The sequence below is a fragment of the Empidonax traillii genome, unplaced genomic scaffold (assembly GCF_003031625.1).
Source record: "Empidonax traillii isolate 1590-97213 ecotype Southwest subspecies unplaced genomic scaffold, ASM303162v1 scaffold992:size1346157, whole genome shotgun sequence".
Classification (NCBI taxonomy): Eukaryota; Metazoa; Chordata; class Aves; order Passeriformes; family Tyrannidae; genus Empidonax; species Empidonax traillii.
This window is the reverse complement of record NW_020956185.1, coordinates 1,239,810-1,253,524: the sequence shown is the minus strand read 5'-3', so window position 1 is coordinate 1,253,524 and position 13,715 is coordinate 1,239,810. Positions and strand designations below refer to the sequence as shown.

The 13,715-nt window shown below is 52.2% G+C and overlaps 1 protein-coding gene across 1 annotated transcript in view; it reads right to left on the bottom strand.

Moving 5' to 3' along the window:
* The window catches only part of EPS8L2 (EPS8 like 2), a 46,827-nt gene that overhangs the window by 29,776 nt on the left and 3,336 nt on the right, over positions 1-13,715 (bottom strand). The gene's annotated exons all lie outside the window — the stretch shown is intronic.

Below are 13,715 nucleotides of genomic sequence, written 5' to 3'. Positions count from 1 at the left end.
GCATTCCAGCACGTCTTTCCCAGCAGTGCTGCCCTGCCTAGGGTTTAACAGGGACTGAGGTGACCTTTGCCTTCCTGATCCGTCCCTGTGCCCGTGTGCTCGTGGCTATGTGTCCTGAGTCATTTTTCATGCCTAGAGTGCCATTAGCTTTTGTTATGTGGTAATTTTAAGCTCTACACCAGCTGTTAAAGTATCTTTATGAGGGGATTGCCCACATAAAGAAAAGAGTAATAACAGTGAGTGCTGCTCCAGTGGCAGCACAAGGAGGGAGGCAGTGGGGCTGCTGTGGCTGAGTGCTTGGTGAGGGACAGACAGGTGCAGTTCAGATTTTTTTCCTCCTCTTTCAGATGAGAATTATAAATAATGTGGGAGATGTGAGAAAGATCCAGGCATTGCAGCAGAACTGCAAGGGTGGGTTAGGGGGAAAACAAGGTATAAAAAAATCTCAGGAAATACTTTGTATTGGCATCCAAGATCTTCACCTCTGCTCCAGTGTGTGAGCTGAAGGGAAGCCAAGGCAAAGTCTGAAAGGTTTCTTAGTTCACTTTTGGAAAGCTCAGGGGCACCTCTGTGCCTGGGTTGGACCCTGCTCACCTCATGATAAGTTTGTCAGAAATCAAAGGTTTCTTTAAAATACTCATTGCTGGCTCGAGGGAAGAAGCTGCTCAATGTCCTCCGTGGGATTTGCTGCGGGGCGACCTCTGAGTGTGCTTGGCATGTGCCAGGGGCTGCCCTGACAGCTGTGGGCAGGCTAAAGTGTGTGTAATCCCCAGGGAATACTTTGGAGCCCTCCCTGACACCTGGGATTTCCCCTCTGCTGCAGGGCTTGTTGTGTCATTGGCAGACCTGCCCTGGATTCCTTACGTATCCGGTTTTATTCCGTGTGTTGGAAACACTTGTTTGTGGTATTTTGCTCCATGTGTTTCACCCTGAGGTGAGGGCAGAGACAGTTTTCTCACTGATCTTATCAGACCTGTCAGAGGGATGTATTTATGGAGATGCAGCTCTCCAGGTGAAGCTGCACACAGAGCATATGAAGAATCCTGGCACATTTGGGGCTCAGCCTCACAACTTGCAGCTTCTTTGCTGCCCCAGTAACCCTCCTCAGCACTGAGGCACTGCTAGAAGTGACTCCCAAGTGCATTTTGGAGCTAGTATTTTAAATTCTTCCTTTTTCATCTCTCTTGTGGTCAATGCTGAAGTCCCTACACACACTTATATACAGGTCTAAATTCTTATTCACTTTAGAATAGAAACTTGGTGTTCTGCCAACCCCCCTGAGTGTAATGAAACCCATCTCTGTGCCCAAGCTTGGGTACCTGTGAATTTTTCCTCTGTTAATAGCTGTCTCCTGGTTTCCTTTTACAGGCCTCAAACTGTTCCTATCTCCCAGATCTCCGTGTGCATTAGCATAAGGTACCTGGAAAAGGGAACTTGGGCTCTTAAAAACCCCGCTCTGCGCTGTTTCCTCTGAACCACCCAATCACTTGAGTCCCACAGCTGATGAAAGATGGGAATGCTTCTGCATATTAATGTCATATTTCTGGCTCCCTTTCACTTACTGCCCCAGGGCCATGTCCTTAATGGCCTGAAATCCAGGTTACTCCAGCAGGAATGTGGCACCGAGTCTGGCCGTGGAGTCAGAGCTGGTCCCAGGCCCCAGCTGTGAAGCAACGGGAGGAACCAGGGATGCAGCCAAGGTCACCCTGGTTTTTGCTTCTCCTTCCCAATCTCTGTTCAAGAGAAAAACTGGGATCTGCTCTTGGAGAGGCCCATCTGGTCCAACCCTACGTGGCAATGGCAGAGGGTCCTGCTCAGCTTTGTGGGTGAAGCATGACCAGCTCTAAAATGAGGCAATTCTCCATCTCATGGTGGCCAATAAAGTACTGATAGAATAAGCTGGGCTCCCCAGAGGAAGGCAGGATAAGCTAACCTAGAAGGTTGTCCTCCCTTGCAGGGTGCCTGTGTCCCAAAAAGGCCATGGGACTAGAAGCTGTGTTTGTAGCTGCCCAGTCAGCATGTCCTTATCGTGCTGGGCTCCCTTTCTCTGTTTATTCCTGCTGGTTTGTGCCTTGCCCTTTGCCCGGCTCTCCCCGCTGTGCTCAGGGCCTGGCTGTGCCCAGGCTGTGGTACTTAGGGAGGGTGTGGTGTGTCCTGGCCGAGCTAAACCAGGCCAGAGCCCCGTGCCAGAGCTTTTAATTCAGTGTAAATTACCTGATATTAATTGACTCCGAGCTGGAAGACTGGGAGGGGGAAGGGCCCGTTTCTAAGGGCTTGGAGGCTTTATAATGAGTTTGCTAAATCAAGAGACAGCTGGGCTTGAGGAAGGTGAAGGAGGGGCTGAGAGCACTTCCCCTTCAGTGCAGGCAGAGCCAAAGATGGGAGACATGAAGCTGTGGGCTAGTGGCTGGCATTCCCCAGGTTCCCTCTCCCCAAGGGAGCATCCCTAAGAGCTCCCACAGTCTGCAGCCTCTTCCAAATGTTGTCTTCTCCCTGCCCTGATTAGAGGGTTCCAGTCTCCCTGTTATCTCCCAGCAGGTGTGGCTGCTCCCTCCTCCTTCCCCAGCGGGGTGAGTGCAGGGCGGGAAGGGGGAGGCAGATTTTGCTCGCGATGTGCGGCTGTGCCGGCATCGTCTTTGGCTCAGCCTGAGCACATCCAGTTTCGAGACCATCACCTGCCCTTCTGCTGGTGCAGGGAAGTGTTTGTGTGGGTCACCAGGCAAGGCAGCGAAGTGTTGCACGGTGTGGAATGGGATAGGGACTCCAGGAGCTAAGGCAGGCTCACATTCTGGTCGCTTCTACTGGAGCGACTGCAGGGAAGTACAACTGCATGGCTAAAGCCTGGCACTGCCATCTGTCCCAGGCCAGGAGATCCCAGAGGGACTTGGGGAGGCCAGCACAACTCAGTGCTGAAGGACATGGAGGTGACTGAAGTCATCCTGTACTTTAAAGCACAGGAAACCTCACTCCCTGACTTTCCGGTCAGTGTTATCCTTGGAGGTCAAATATCCTCCCGCAGGCACTCGGAGCCGTGACAGGAGCCTGGCATTGTCTGGGCTGCACTTCTGTGCTTTTATAGCAAATGGATGCCGGCCATGCATTGTTTGGACTTTCTCTGAGTCTCTTTGAAGAGGGAACTGTGACACTGATCCCTCTTCTCCAAGGGGGGGGAAGCTCTTTGGGAGGGGAAGGACTAAAATCTCTTTCTCCTCTTTGGGCCGATCTATTGTTGTACTTTATTTTTATGAGGTATAGTTCTCCCTTATCTGCTGTGGTCAGACATTTTTGTTCTTATAGGACATGGAAAGGACATGAAAAATTCTGGATTTGGGTAAAAATTGGACAACTTGAAAATGTGAAATACTGGTGGGATTTCTAGGGCTATTATTTCTATCATCACTGCCAATAACAGCAGCATCTGGTGTCTGTGAGTGTTTTTCTTGATGGGTCCAAGACCTTTAAGACTGAGGTTGGATTTGTTGATATCAGAGAATATTAGGAAGTGATTGTAGCAGCAGGGAAGTGCAGGTCAAAACACTACAGCTTTGCTGGAACAGAATTAAAATATGGCAAAACCCTCAAAACCATTAAGCTAAGTGACCTGGGAGGAATAGCAAGTTTTTCCAAGCATGCTCTAAGCCAGTTCTAACAGACCTTGTCTGTGTTTCCATCAGTCATCCCACGGAAATCTGCCTGGGGTGACAGGGCTTCTGAATTCCCTGTCAGCCATGGTGAAGGGAGTCTCTGCACCCAGAGACTCTGAGGCTTGGGCAGGGGTGAGATACATGTGATGGAAATGCCTCCCGGGGCTCCTGCTGGGGTGAGGGGTCTGTGAGTGTATCCTGAGTGTATCCCAAGTGTATCAGTGGGATGGCCCAGGCAGGAATGCTGGACTGGCATCAGCCTCGGGCAGTAACATAAAGCGTCAGGGAGAAACATGAGCTGGGCACCACACGATGTTATCTTCTGCACTTGCCAGGCCAGCAAAGCGCTGCCTGTCAGGGCTGCTGGGTGTTTCCATATGGGAATGTCTTCTGGAGAAAGCTGTTTGATGGACTATGCTGCGAAGCTCAGGCTGCCCAGACCCACAGGAGAGCAGAGGGAGCACTGGCACCCTGGTCTGTGTGTCCTGCACTGTCCCTGCTCCAGACAGCCACCCCAGCCCTGGGACAGTCCCACTGGCTCCCACAATCCGTCCTGCTCGCTGGGATGGTATGGAAGGACCTGGCAGGTCAGGAAGGCCACAGTCCACTAACAAAGCAGCTTTTGGGCGTTGGGGAGGCATTGGATTCTGTGTGCTCAGGGCTCCTTATGTGGAACCAAGAGTCCTACATTCACACAAACTAGTTTAGATCTCTACAAGTCCTTGTGAGATGGACCCTGGGAGCCTGTGGTTGACCTGAGAACTTCACATGGGTCTCTGGTCCAGCCTCCTAACGATGGAACCACCTTGCTCCCGCTTTTAGTTGCTTGTGGAGCGTGTGGAACTGCAGGGTGTGCGTGGCACGTCCCACGTTACAGCGGTGACAGTCACCGGGTACGACCTGCCAGGTGTGTGGAAGGAACACTCCCTGCTCTGCACATCGGATTTTTCACATTGTGGAGATTCTCCAAAGACAAGCACCTGGATAAATATAACCCAGCCCAACAGGTCTGGGCAGAGAGGAACCCAGTGTTCTTCAGCCTCCATGGGAGAAGTGGCAGCAGCTCTTTTGGACTGAGGCACCTCAGACCTGCTGCCGCCCTCGGCCCAGCTTTGGTGGACCCTGACCACCCTGGTTTGAGTCCCCTCTGGATTTACTGTTGGGCCCCAGGGGGGTGAAATGGAGCCTTTGGAGCTCAGAAACACAAACTGGCACCATGGAGAAAGTGCCAAAATATTGAAAAATTCCTGATGGGAGATTCACAGAGAACCTAGAGAGAGCATGGATAGGCACCCCATGTCCCCCCAGACACACCCTCACATGTCCATAGGTGATCCACGGACAGACCTTGTAGGCCCTCGGTGCCCACAGGTTGGAGTGGGAGAGGAAGGCTCTGAACCAAAAACTAGGAACTTTTATATTCCTGCCAGAAAGCAAAACCTTCCTCCCGGAACTACAACCAAAAGCAAGTCTAGACAGCGCCCTGCTCTATAAATACCCAGAGAAAATGCACAAACAGCCACAGTCTCCAAGATCTTGGGAAAAAACTGGAAGCTGACTCCACTGCCCCTTGGAAAGAGTTGTTTTCAGAGTCCCTGTGCTGAGTCACAGCTCCTGGATTTACGCTTTTCCCCTCTGTTGGAGGAATTCTGCAGAGGCTGGGTGGAGGGAAAACAGGGAGCAGGTTTGGGCTTGCTGTGTGTCTTGCCAGAGGTTCCAAGGTGAGCATTACCCATGTTTGGCTGCAGTTTAGAGAGCTGGAGAGCCAGGCCCAGAAAGACTGTGTTAAATATTAATGGATGCTTTTGGAAAATGGAAGGAGACAGATGAGTGTTCCTCATGTAAAAAGCTCATTAAATGGTTTAAATTAAAAGACCCCAGTTCAAAACTACCCGACTGGGAGAAAGTGTCACATGAGTCACTTGTACTGCCCAGGAATGAAAACCAGCATGACTGGAGGGGGTTGATCAGCCAGACCCAATGACAGTGTTCCCTTGGCTTCCCGGGAAGAGAGGAGAACTGTGAGGAATTTTGTAGCTTTTTTCCTCTGTCCTGTTTTCATTTTGTACCCACACCTTCTGTGAGCTAAGGCTGTCCCTGGCACCAGCCAGCTCCTGGCGGGTGGGAGCCAAGGAGCTGTGGGAGGCTGGAGCTGGCTGTGGGACTGTCTGGGCAGGATGTGAGGGACCTGTGGGTGTAGCACGCCTGGTACCCAGAGAGTTTGCTGAAGAAAGCACTGGAAGAAAGGTGGTTGTTGTGCTGAAGGTTTCTCTGCCCTGTGTCCTTATTCACCCCACACCCCAAACATGTTCCTTGTCCTGTCCTGGAGCTGTTCTCTGGGCAGTGAGAGGGTTAGAGCTGGGGTTTTTAGAAGTGCAAAGGATTGAAAGGAAGCATTTTTCATTGCTCTGAGTAGAAATCAGGGCTCGGACATCAGGCCAGTAAAAACAGGGAGTGACTCTGCCTGTGTGTGTCATACTCCAGAGCAGGATGGGGAACAGCCCCAGCCCAGCCTGCAGGAGGGTGTTGAATCGCCTCTGTGTTCAGGAAGAACACCAGAATGCTGTGTGTGACCGTCTGTGTGTTCGTGTCCCTGGCTGCAGGTACCAGAGCTGTTCCTCATGTGCATCCCCTGTATAGCTGGAATATTCCTCTGATGTTTTTTTCCAAGCTTGAAGGCATTTGTGGAACAGATGGGAGAGTCGATGAGAGGTTGGCACTGGGGGAGGTTGTGGACTCCCCCTCCCTGGAAGTGTCCAAGGCCAGGTTGGACGGGGCTTGGAGCAACCTGGGATAATGGAAGGTGTCCCTGTCCATGGCAGGGGTTGGCATGGGCTTGAAGGTCCCTTCCAACCGAAACCATTCCAGATTCTAGGAGGACAGGCTAGAGCTGGGATGGAGTTGTGAGGGTTCCTGCTGCTTCCTGCAGTGGTGTCACAGCTCTGATGGAGACAAGCACAGCAAGGGGGTGTTTTTCATGGTGGGATTTCAAGGATCAAAGCTCAGGGCTATCACACCCTGGCTGGAAGGTGGTGCTGTGTTTGCCAAAGCACCCACAGCAAAACTGTTTCTTCCAGAAGCTTCAACAGGGACCGTGCCGATAACCCTGGGGTGGTCCTGGTTCATCGCAGTGGGAATCAGTCCTTTCTCCCCAGGTGTGGGTGTACAGGTGCAAGAGCTTGGCCTTGCTGCCAGCACTGCTTTCAGCTAATCACTCAATGCCTTAATTGTCCATTAAATCATTGCTTTAATGTGTAGGTACAGGATGCCCTCCCTCCCCTCAGTCCTGGGCAATCCCTACGAGCCAGCCTCAGCATTCCTGCTTCCTTTCCTCTTTTACGAGACCTGTAATCCTAACAGAGAAATTGGCAGATGGATTCATTTTCCACATTAATTCCCAACCTGTAGCCCCGGGCGGACCATGATCCACCCGGCCATCCCTGCCTGGCTACTGCCAGCCCAGACTGGGCTGCAGAGCTTCGAGGAGGGATGGATGGGGATAGGGTGGGTCCCTCACCCTCTCGGGAGGGGCACAGGGAGTGTTGCTTGTCACTGGACTCCCCCATCCTGCTTGGTTTGTGAGCAAATGGAGGTGTTGAGATCCATGGGACCTTTCCACCACCTCCTGCTAAAGGAAGGGCATTTTTGGTCACTCCCTGAAATGCTGATTCACTTCCCTGGCAGAAACTCAGGCATGCAGCAGAGCAGTCACCGTGCCAGGAGCTTTTCTCCATCAGAGAGAAGCTGTTCTTGGGGCCACGTTTAGCTTCAGTTTGCCTCCAGCATGGTCAGCTCGGAGTCTCTGGGGTTGCAGATCGTGATTGGTAAATCTGAACCAAGAAACTGGTAAATCTGAACTAAAAATCCTTCTCTCCCTGTGTAGGAAGGTCACAGCGTCCTATCTTTCCTCCGAGAAAGGGAGAGGACCACTGCCCATTTCCCTCTGCCTGTTCCAGTGAGGAGCTATTCCACTCTGCTCCGTGCTCCCTTCCCAAATCTCTGCCTACAGCAGCTGGGGCTTGGGAAGCAGCAATATTTTTCATTTCCTGGGCTTTCTGCTGGGAGGGTGGGGCAGAAGTTTTGAGGGAGGAGATTTATCTCTTAAAAATCTCATTCGATGTTTAAGGCTTTCTCAGCTTTTTTTAGGCTAATCATGACAACATTCATTGCCATCTCTTCCCATCCCGTGTTGTGCTTCCTACTCATATCCTGTCCGTGTATTTTTGGCCATTTGTAACAATTCATTTGAGCTAAAACTTGGCACATGGGGCTCGGCTCCAAGTGTCACTGCAGGAAAGCAGGCTGACACCGCTTTAACCAGCTCAGTGGTGGCCCCCAGAAATGTGTTGGGGTTTGGGTCAGCTTTTGGTGTGACAGCAGCACTTTGGCATTTTTAGTAGTTTACTAATGTAGCTTCTTCCCCCTGTGGTTGGTATTTTCATATATATCTCATGGTAGATAAAATTTTGTATGGAAAAATGGTGAATTATCCCTTCCCAGTCACCTGTGAAAGGCAGAAATGGGAGTTTTGCTGTCCATCATTTATTTGTTTTACCTACAAGACGCTGAGATTTTTGGATTCCCGCAGATAGTTCCCCTAGGAACCATGAAGTTCACTGCTGGTGCAAAATGTGTTCTGTTGCACAATACTCAGCTAAACTCTCCCACCCAGCTGGGGGAAGCCCTGCTCTGCTTTTGGGGTCAGAAGACAAGATGCACAGTCACAGGAAAGCACTGGGTTGATTTCTGATGTTTGGGCTTTCAGTGAAGCTGTGGGTGTGAGGCCACGGGAGGGTTTTGCAGCCTGAACATCCAGTTACCCATTAACCAGAACAGTCCCTGGAGAGATCATTCCAAAACCAAAATAAACCCCATTCCCTTTGCCCTTTGTTTCGTACAGAATAGAAGGATGTGTGAGGCTGGTTTTATCAAAATAATTCCAATGGCACTTTCTAATCTTGCAGTGCAGAAATGTTTTAACAGTCTTGCCACAAAATAATTAATCTCCTCTGAGGGCGAGGAGGAAAAGGCACAATTGGTCCCTGCAGAGGCTGGGATGGGAGTGTGAGCTGGGCTAGGAGGAACCAGAGTAATTCCGGGGCTGGGGAGGGAGAGAAGAGTTTCCTGCAGTGCCCCGAGGAGCAAAGGTTTCTCTGGCCACTCCTGTGTGCCCCCAGGATTGCCAGTGCCACAGAGCTGGAGCTGTGCAGGGGCACACGGAGGAGATGTTTCTGCTCTGGGAGCCTCGGTGCTGTGGGGCAGGTTTGCCCAGGGAGGTTGTGTTGTCTCATTCTTGGAGATTTTCTAGAACAGCTGGAGTGAACTGTGCAGCCTGGTCTGATTGCAGAGCTGCCCCTGCCTGGGGTTGGACTGGAGACCTCCTGACACCTCGTGATCCTCAGAGGAGATGGGCAAGGAGCAAGAAGCCCTTTCTGCCACATGGGCAAGGTGTGTTTGCAAGGACCGGGGCTGTGGGCACATGGTGGTGCCCACACAGGCCACGTGGGTGCTCCTGCAGCCAAAGGAGCCAGGATGGTGCTTTCCACAGCCTGGGCTTAAAACCAGAGCTCTCCTTGCCAGCCTCTCTTTAGGGTCTGATCCTTACATGAGCCACAGGTTTATGGGTCACCTCTGGAGCAGGAGGAGGTTGGCAGAAGCAGGGTTGTGCCTAAACATGCACATTGGAGATCCTGGGAAGGTCGTTCTGAAGAAAGGGGCAAGTGGCCCCAAGAGCACAGGAATACCAATGGTTTTGGGAAGGACAAAGTGCTGTTCCTGGTGCTCCTGAGTCCTGCCCGGGGGCCTGCTGAGCTCATGGATGTTGTGAGCTACCCACGTTGTCCTTTAGCTCGAGTTGTCAAGGGCAGAATTCCAAGATGAGGACCTGAGTGCCCATCACCCACACGGCCCTGGAGTGGAGTGTGGCCCCTGTGAGCACAGTCCTGGCAGCTGCAGGCACTCAGCAAGGACGGATCACACTGGAGTCAGCTCCAGGGAAACAGCAGCCTTCTGCCTCACATTGTCCTTCTCACCTTTGACTGTTTGCTCACCAGGTCTTGGCAGGCAGGGAGCAGGAGTGTCTCCAGGCTCATGCCAGGTGTGGAGCAGATGTTCTGGGGCCTGTCTGGTCTAGTTTCCATGTGGCTGTGGCAGGGCTTTGACTGCTCAGCTGGTTTCAGTCCTCACTTCCTGGGCTGTGATTAAACCTGCACAACGTTTCCTTCCACAGAGCAGTTGCTAGGGCTGGAGCTCCTCTCCTCCCTTCCATCTTCCCTTATGCTCAGAGGAGCCAGAGGCACCTCTCCCATCCCAGTGGCAGGTTGGGAACACACACATGGCTGCAGCACATGTGGATCCCAGAGGAGAGGCCAAGACAGCACAGGAGCACAGGAGGGCTCTCTGCACAGTTCCCAGCCTCCAGCAGTGGGGGTGAAGAGCTCTCTTTGTCATCCCTGAATTTCTGCAGCTGCATTTGGCCAGGCTGTTAAACTCTGGCCCATGCTGAATGGCTGTGGCAGGATGCTCCACGCTCAGCTCTGCGTGGTGCTCTCAGCCACCTCCTTTTGTTCCTGCCACACCTGCCAGCTGCTGGTTTCGTGGGATGCCCCCAGCTCTGTCAGCAGGAAGCAGCTGTTCCCTCACTCCCTGTCTCTGTGCCACAAGCTATATCTGGGATCTCGAGGAGAGCAGCACCTCAGTGTCCCTCTCCCAGGCTGAAGAGCTTTGGGAGTTCCATAACTGAAGTCACAGCTACAGGGGCTGTTCCTGCTTTCATTCCAAGCCCGGAGCAGCCGCAGCAGTGGGAAGAGGTGCTTCCATGACAGGAGATTGCTCAGGCAGCCGATGGCCTGACCACACCTTGGGTGTTACCTGCACAGCTCTGGTACATTTGCTCTCAATTTATCCTGCTGAACCTGCTCCTGCCTTGCTCTGTGCGGCTGTTCCTCTGACAGAGCCGCAGCTTTTCTGCCTTTTTTTAAGTTACTGAAACTTTATCAACTTATTTTCCAAGCAGCAGCAACTCAGAATAAACCTGACAGTCCTGGAGTTAACCCTGAGAGCCTTTCATGTCACTTTTTCACTCCTGCCCTGCCCCTTCTATTGCAAAACAGGAGGAAAACAACCCAACCCAACATTTTCCCTGTATTTTTCACATCCAGACTCTACTGGCTTTAATGCCGGGTTGGAGTGAGCAAGCACCTGGGTGCTGGACTGGAATGTCCCTTCACCAGTTGGGTTCCCTGCTGTGGAAACTCTGCAGGGGCAGCTGGAGATTGCTGACTTACTCCCTTTGGGAATCATGGAAACATAGAATAAATAGACAGAATCACAGAGTCAGCCCTTTGACTGCAGTGGGGCAAACTATCATTTCCACAGCTCAGATGTGCCATTCCCCTCTGCATTTGGAGGGGTTTGTGTTCTCCAGGTGAATAAACTTGTCCTGTTGTGGCCAGGTCCCAAACCCACCAGGAGATCAGGCAGGGATGCTGGTACAGGATCCTTCCCTGCCAGCCTGAGGGACCCTCTTTTCATGTGGAACTGAGCATGGATCAAGCCTGTAAATTCCATGGATGAATTCCAATCAGAGGGTTGGAAGTCTGGGATTACCCTCCCCATCACAGAGGTCCTGCCTGTGTCACACGTCAAGGGACGATGTGCAAAACCCTTTTTGTGGTCAGTGTACATGGACTGAGGAGCCTCCCCTCCTCCTAACCTTACATCCACACCTGCACAGCCTCCCTGGGTACATGTTATTCCTCTTCCTTTTCCAAGGACTTTTGAAAGTCCAATATCTCAACCCAGGAGCAATGCCAGGAGCATCAGGTACTGAAAACAGGACAAACTGCCTGGCTGTGTGAAAGTCAGTGTTGGAGGTTAACCCGCAGGAATGGCCAGAGACAGGTCCATTTGCTTCTTCCTCAGAGGAACACGTTAATGTCTTTCCAGGGAAAAGTGGTTTTAATTAGTGCTCCCTTCTGCATAGAGCCTGGCTCTCCTCCTCTGTCTCCTCAGCCAAACACAGCTATAATTAAGAGGCAGCAGTATCACAAATGAGAGCAGGCTCCAGCCTGTGATTTATTAAGGGATATCGTGGGTGCAATTACCTTTCTCTCTCCTCCTCTCCCCGGTGTTTTTATGAAGTGAATTTACTGATGAAAGGATTGTCTTGGGCTCAGGCAAATGGACACCTCTGTGTTTATCTGAGCACTGAGAGCGAAGGCAGAGTCACTGCTTGGCCTCCATACAGTCACCACTGAAAGCCTCAAATCTGACTTACTATAGATCCTGGAATGCTTTGGGTTGAAAGGGACCTTCAAGCCCATCCAGTGCCATCCCCTGCCATGGGCAAGGACACCTTCCACTATCCCAGGTTGCTCCAAGCCCCGTCCAACTTGACCTTGGACACTCCCAGGGATGGGGCAGCCACAGCTTCTCTGGGTAACCTGTGCCAGGGCCTGCTCAGCCTCCCAGGGAAGGATTTCTTCCCAATGTCCAACCTAAACCCACCATCCTTCAGCTTAAAGCCACTCTCCGTTTTCCTGCCACTCCATGCCCTTGTGAAAAGGACATGGAGGACTTGGAGGAGTTTGTGTCCACATGTCTCAGTTCTGCCTGGTGGCAGTGGCGGGACGAGGATTGACCCAAGGGAGTCCTGATGATGGCAATGAGCAGTGACAGGCCAGGACAAGCCACTGGCCTTGTCCACAGCAGTGAGATGAGTCAGGTTTGGGGTTCCCTTTGTATTTGCTGGTGAGGGAATTTGGGGGATGCATGGCTTTGGGCGGCAGCTCCAGTTCCAGTAGCCAACACCTGTAAGGCATGAAGAGATTCCAGCTATCTTGATTCCCAGATGGTTCCCACTTTTGGTCATCTTCAGCGAGAGGGAAGTTAGGCGTAAAGGGTCTGGGGAGGGTGGTGTTGACTCAGCCTGTGCCTGTTCACCTGATCCTAATCACTGTCCCAGCAGCAGCACTGTTTCACTTTCTGAACCAGCCGTGGTGTATGAACTTTGGTTTATTGCCATTCGGATGGGCTGCACTTTACCTTTGTAGTACATAAATCTGGACAGGTTGAGACTGATAAGACAGAGGGGAAAAAAAGAAAAAGAATCCAGGAAGGACTAAACTTAAAGAAGTTTAAATTATGAAAAGCTTCTGGGGACCAGTGTCCCAACCAGAAACCAAAAACAGGAAAGAATTTCCTGGCCTGTTCCAAGGTGGTGTTGAAAGACCCCAGCCCACAAATGTGGAGTGTTACTGCTCCACCAGCCCTGCAAGGAGCTGCCCTCCCCTGGGGCAAGGCTGGGTCAGAGGCCCGTGAGCCATGAGGGCTCATTTGTGCCACACCTGCCCATCACGATAGCCAGGGCTGTTGCAAAATCCCATCCTGCCCCTTCCTGCCCTGGATCTTGGTGCTCAGCTCCTCCATCCAGCTGAAATGGCTGAGAGAAGCCGTGGCAGTATCCAGGGAGTGGGAAAGAAGTGGTTTGATAGCTCAGTGGGTGAAGACCCAGCTGTGGACTGACTGTGGGAATGTGCCCCTGGCACTGGAGGTGAGGATTTTGACATGTGAGATGTCTTTGCCAGTCTCAGGAAGATGGTTGTGAGAGGGGTTGGTGTGGACCCTGATCTGAAGGCAGGGGTGGATGTGAGGGCAGAGCATCCTGAGCAGGGTCTGACACTGTGTCAGACGGGCTGGAGCAGCTCAGCCTGTGCCATCAACCTCCTGCCTTGTGAGGTCCCTCACCCCACTGTGCCTGCAGGAACACGCAGCGCCAGCCTCGCTTGGGGCCCTCAACCAAATCAGGGCCTGGCAGCTTGTCTGGGCACTTCAGTCCCTGTCCCAGGGCAGCTGAGCAGGCAGAGCCTGTGACTCCCCACCTCTTCCCAGGGGCTTTTGTTGTGTTCCTCAGCAGATCCTCAGTGGCAGTGAGCACGTTGCAGTAACGCCCTCAGGAGCACTTGGGGAGTGGGAACAAGGGCTGGGCTCTCCTGGGGAATTGCAGTGCAGGGGAATGGGGAAGATCTCCAAACCGGTCCGGCTCAGCTCCACACCCTTCCCTCCCTTCTT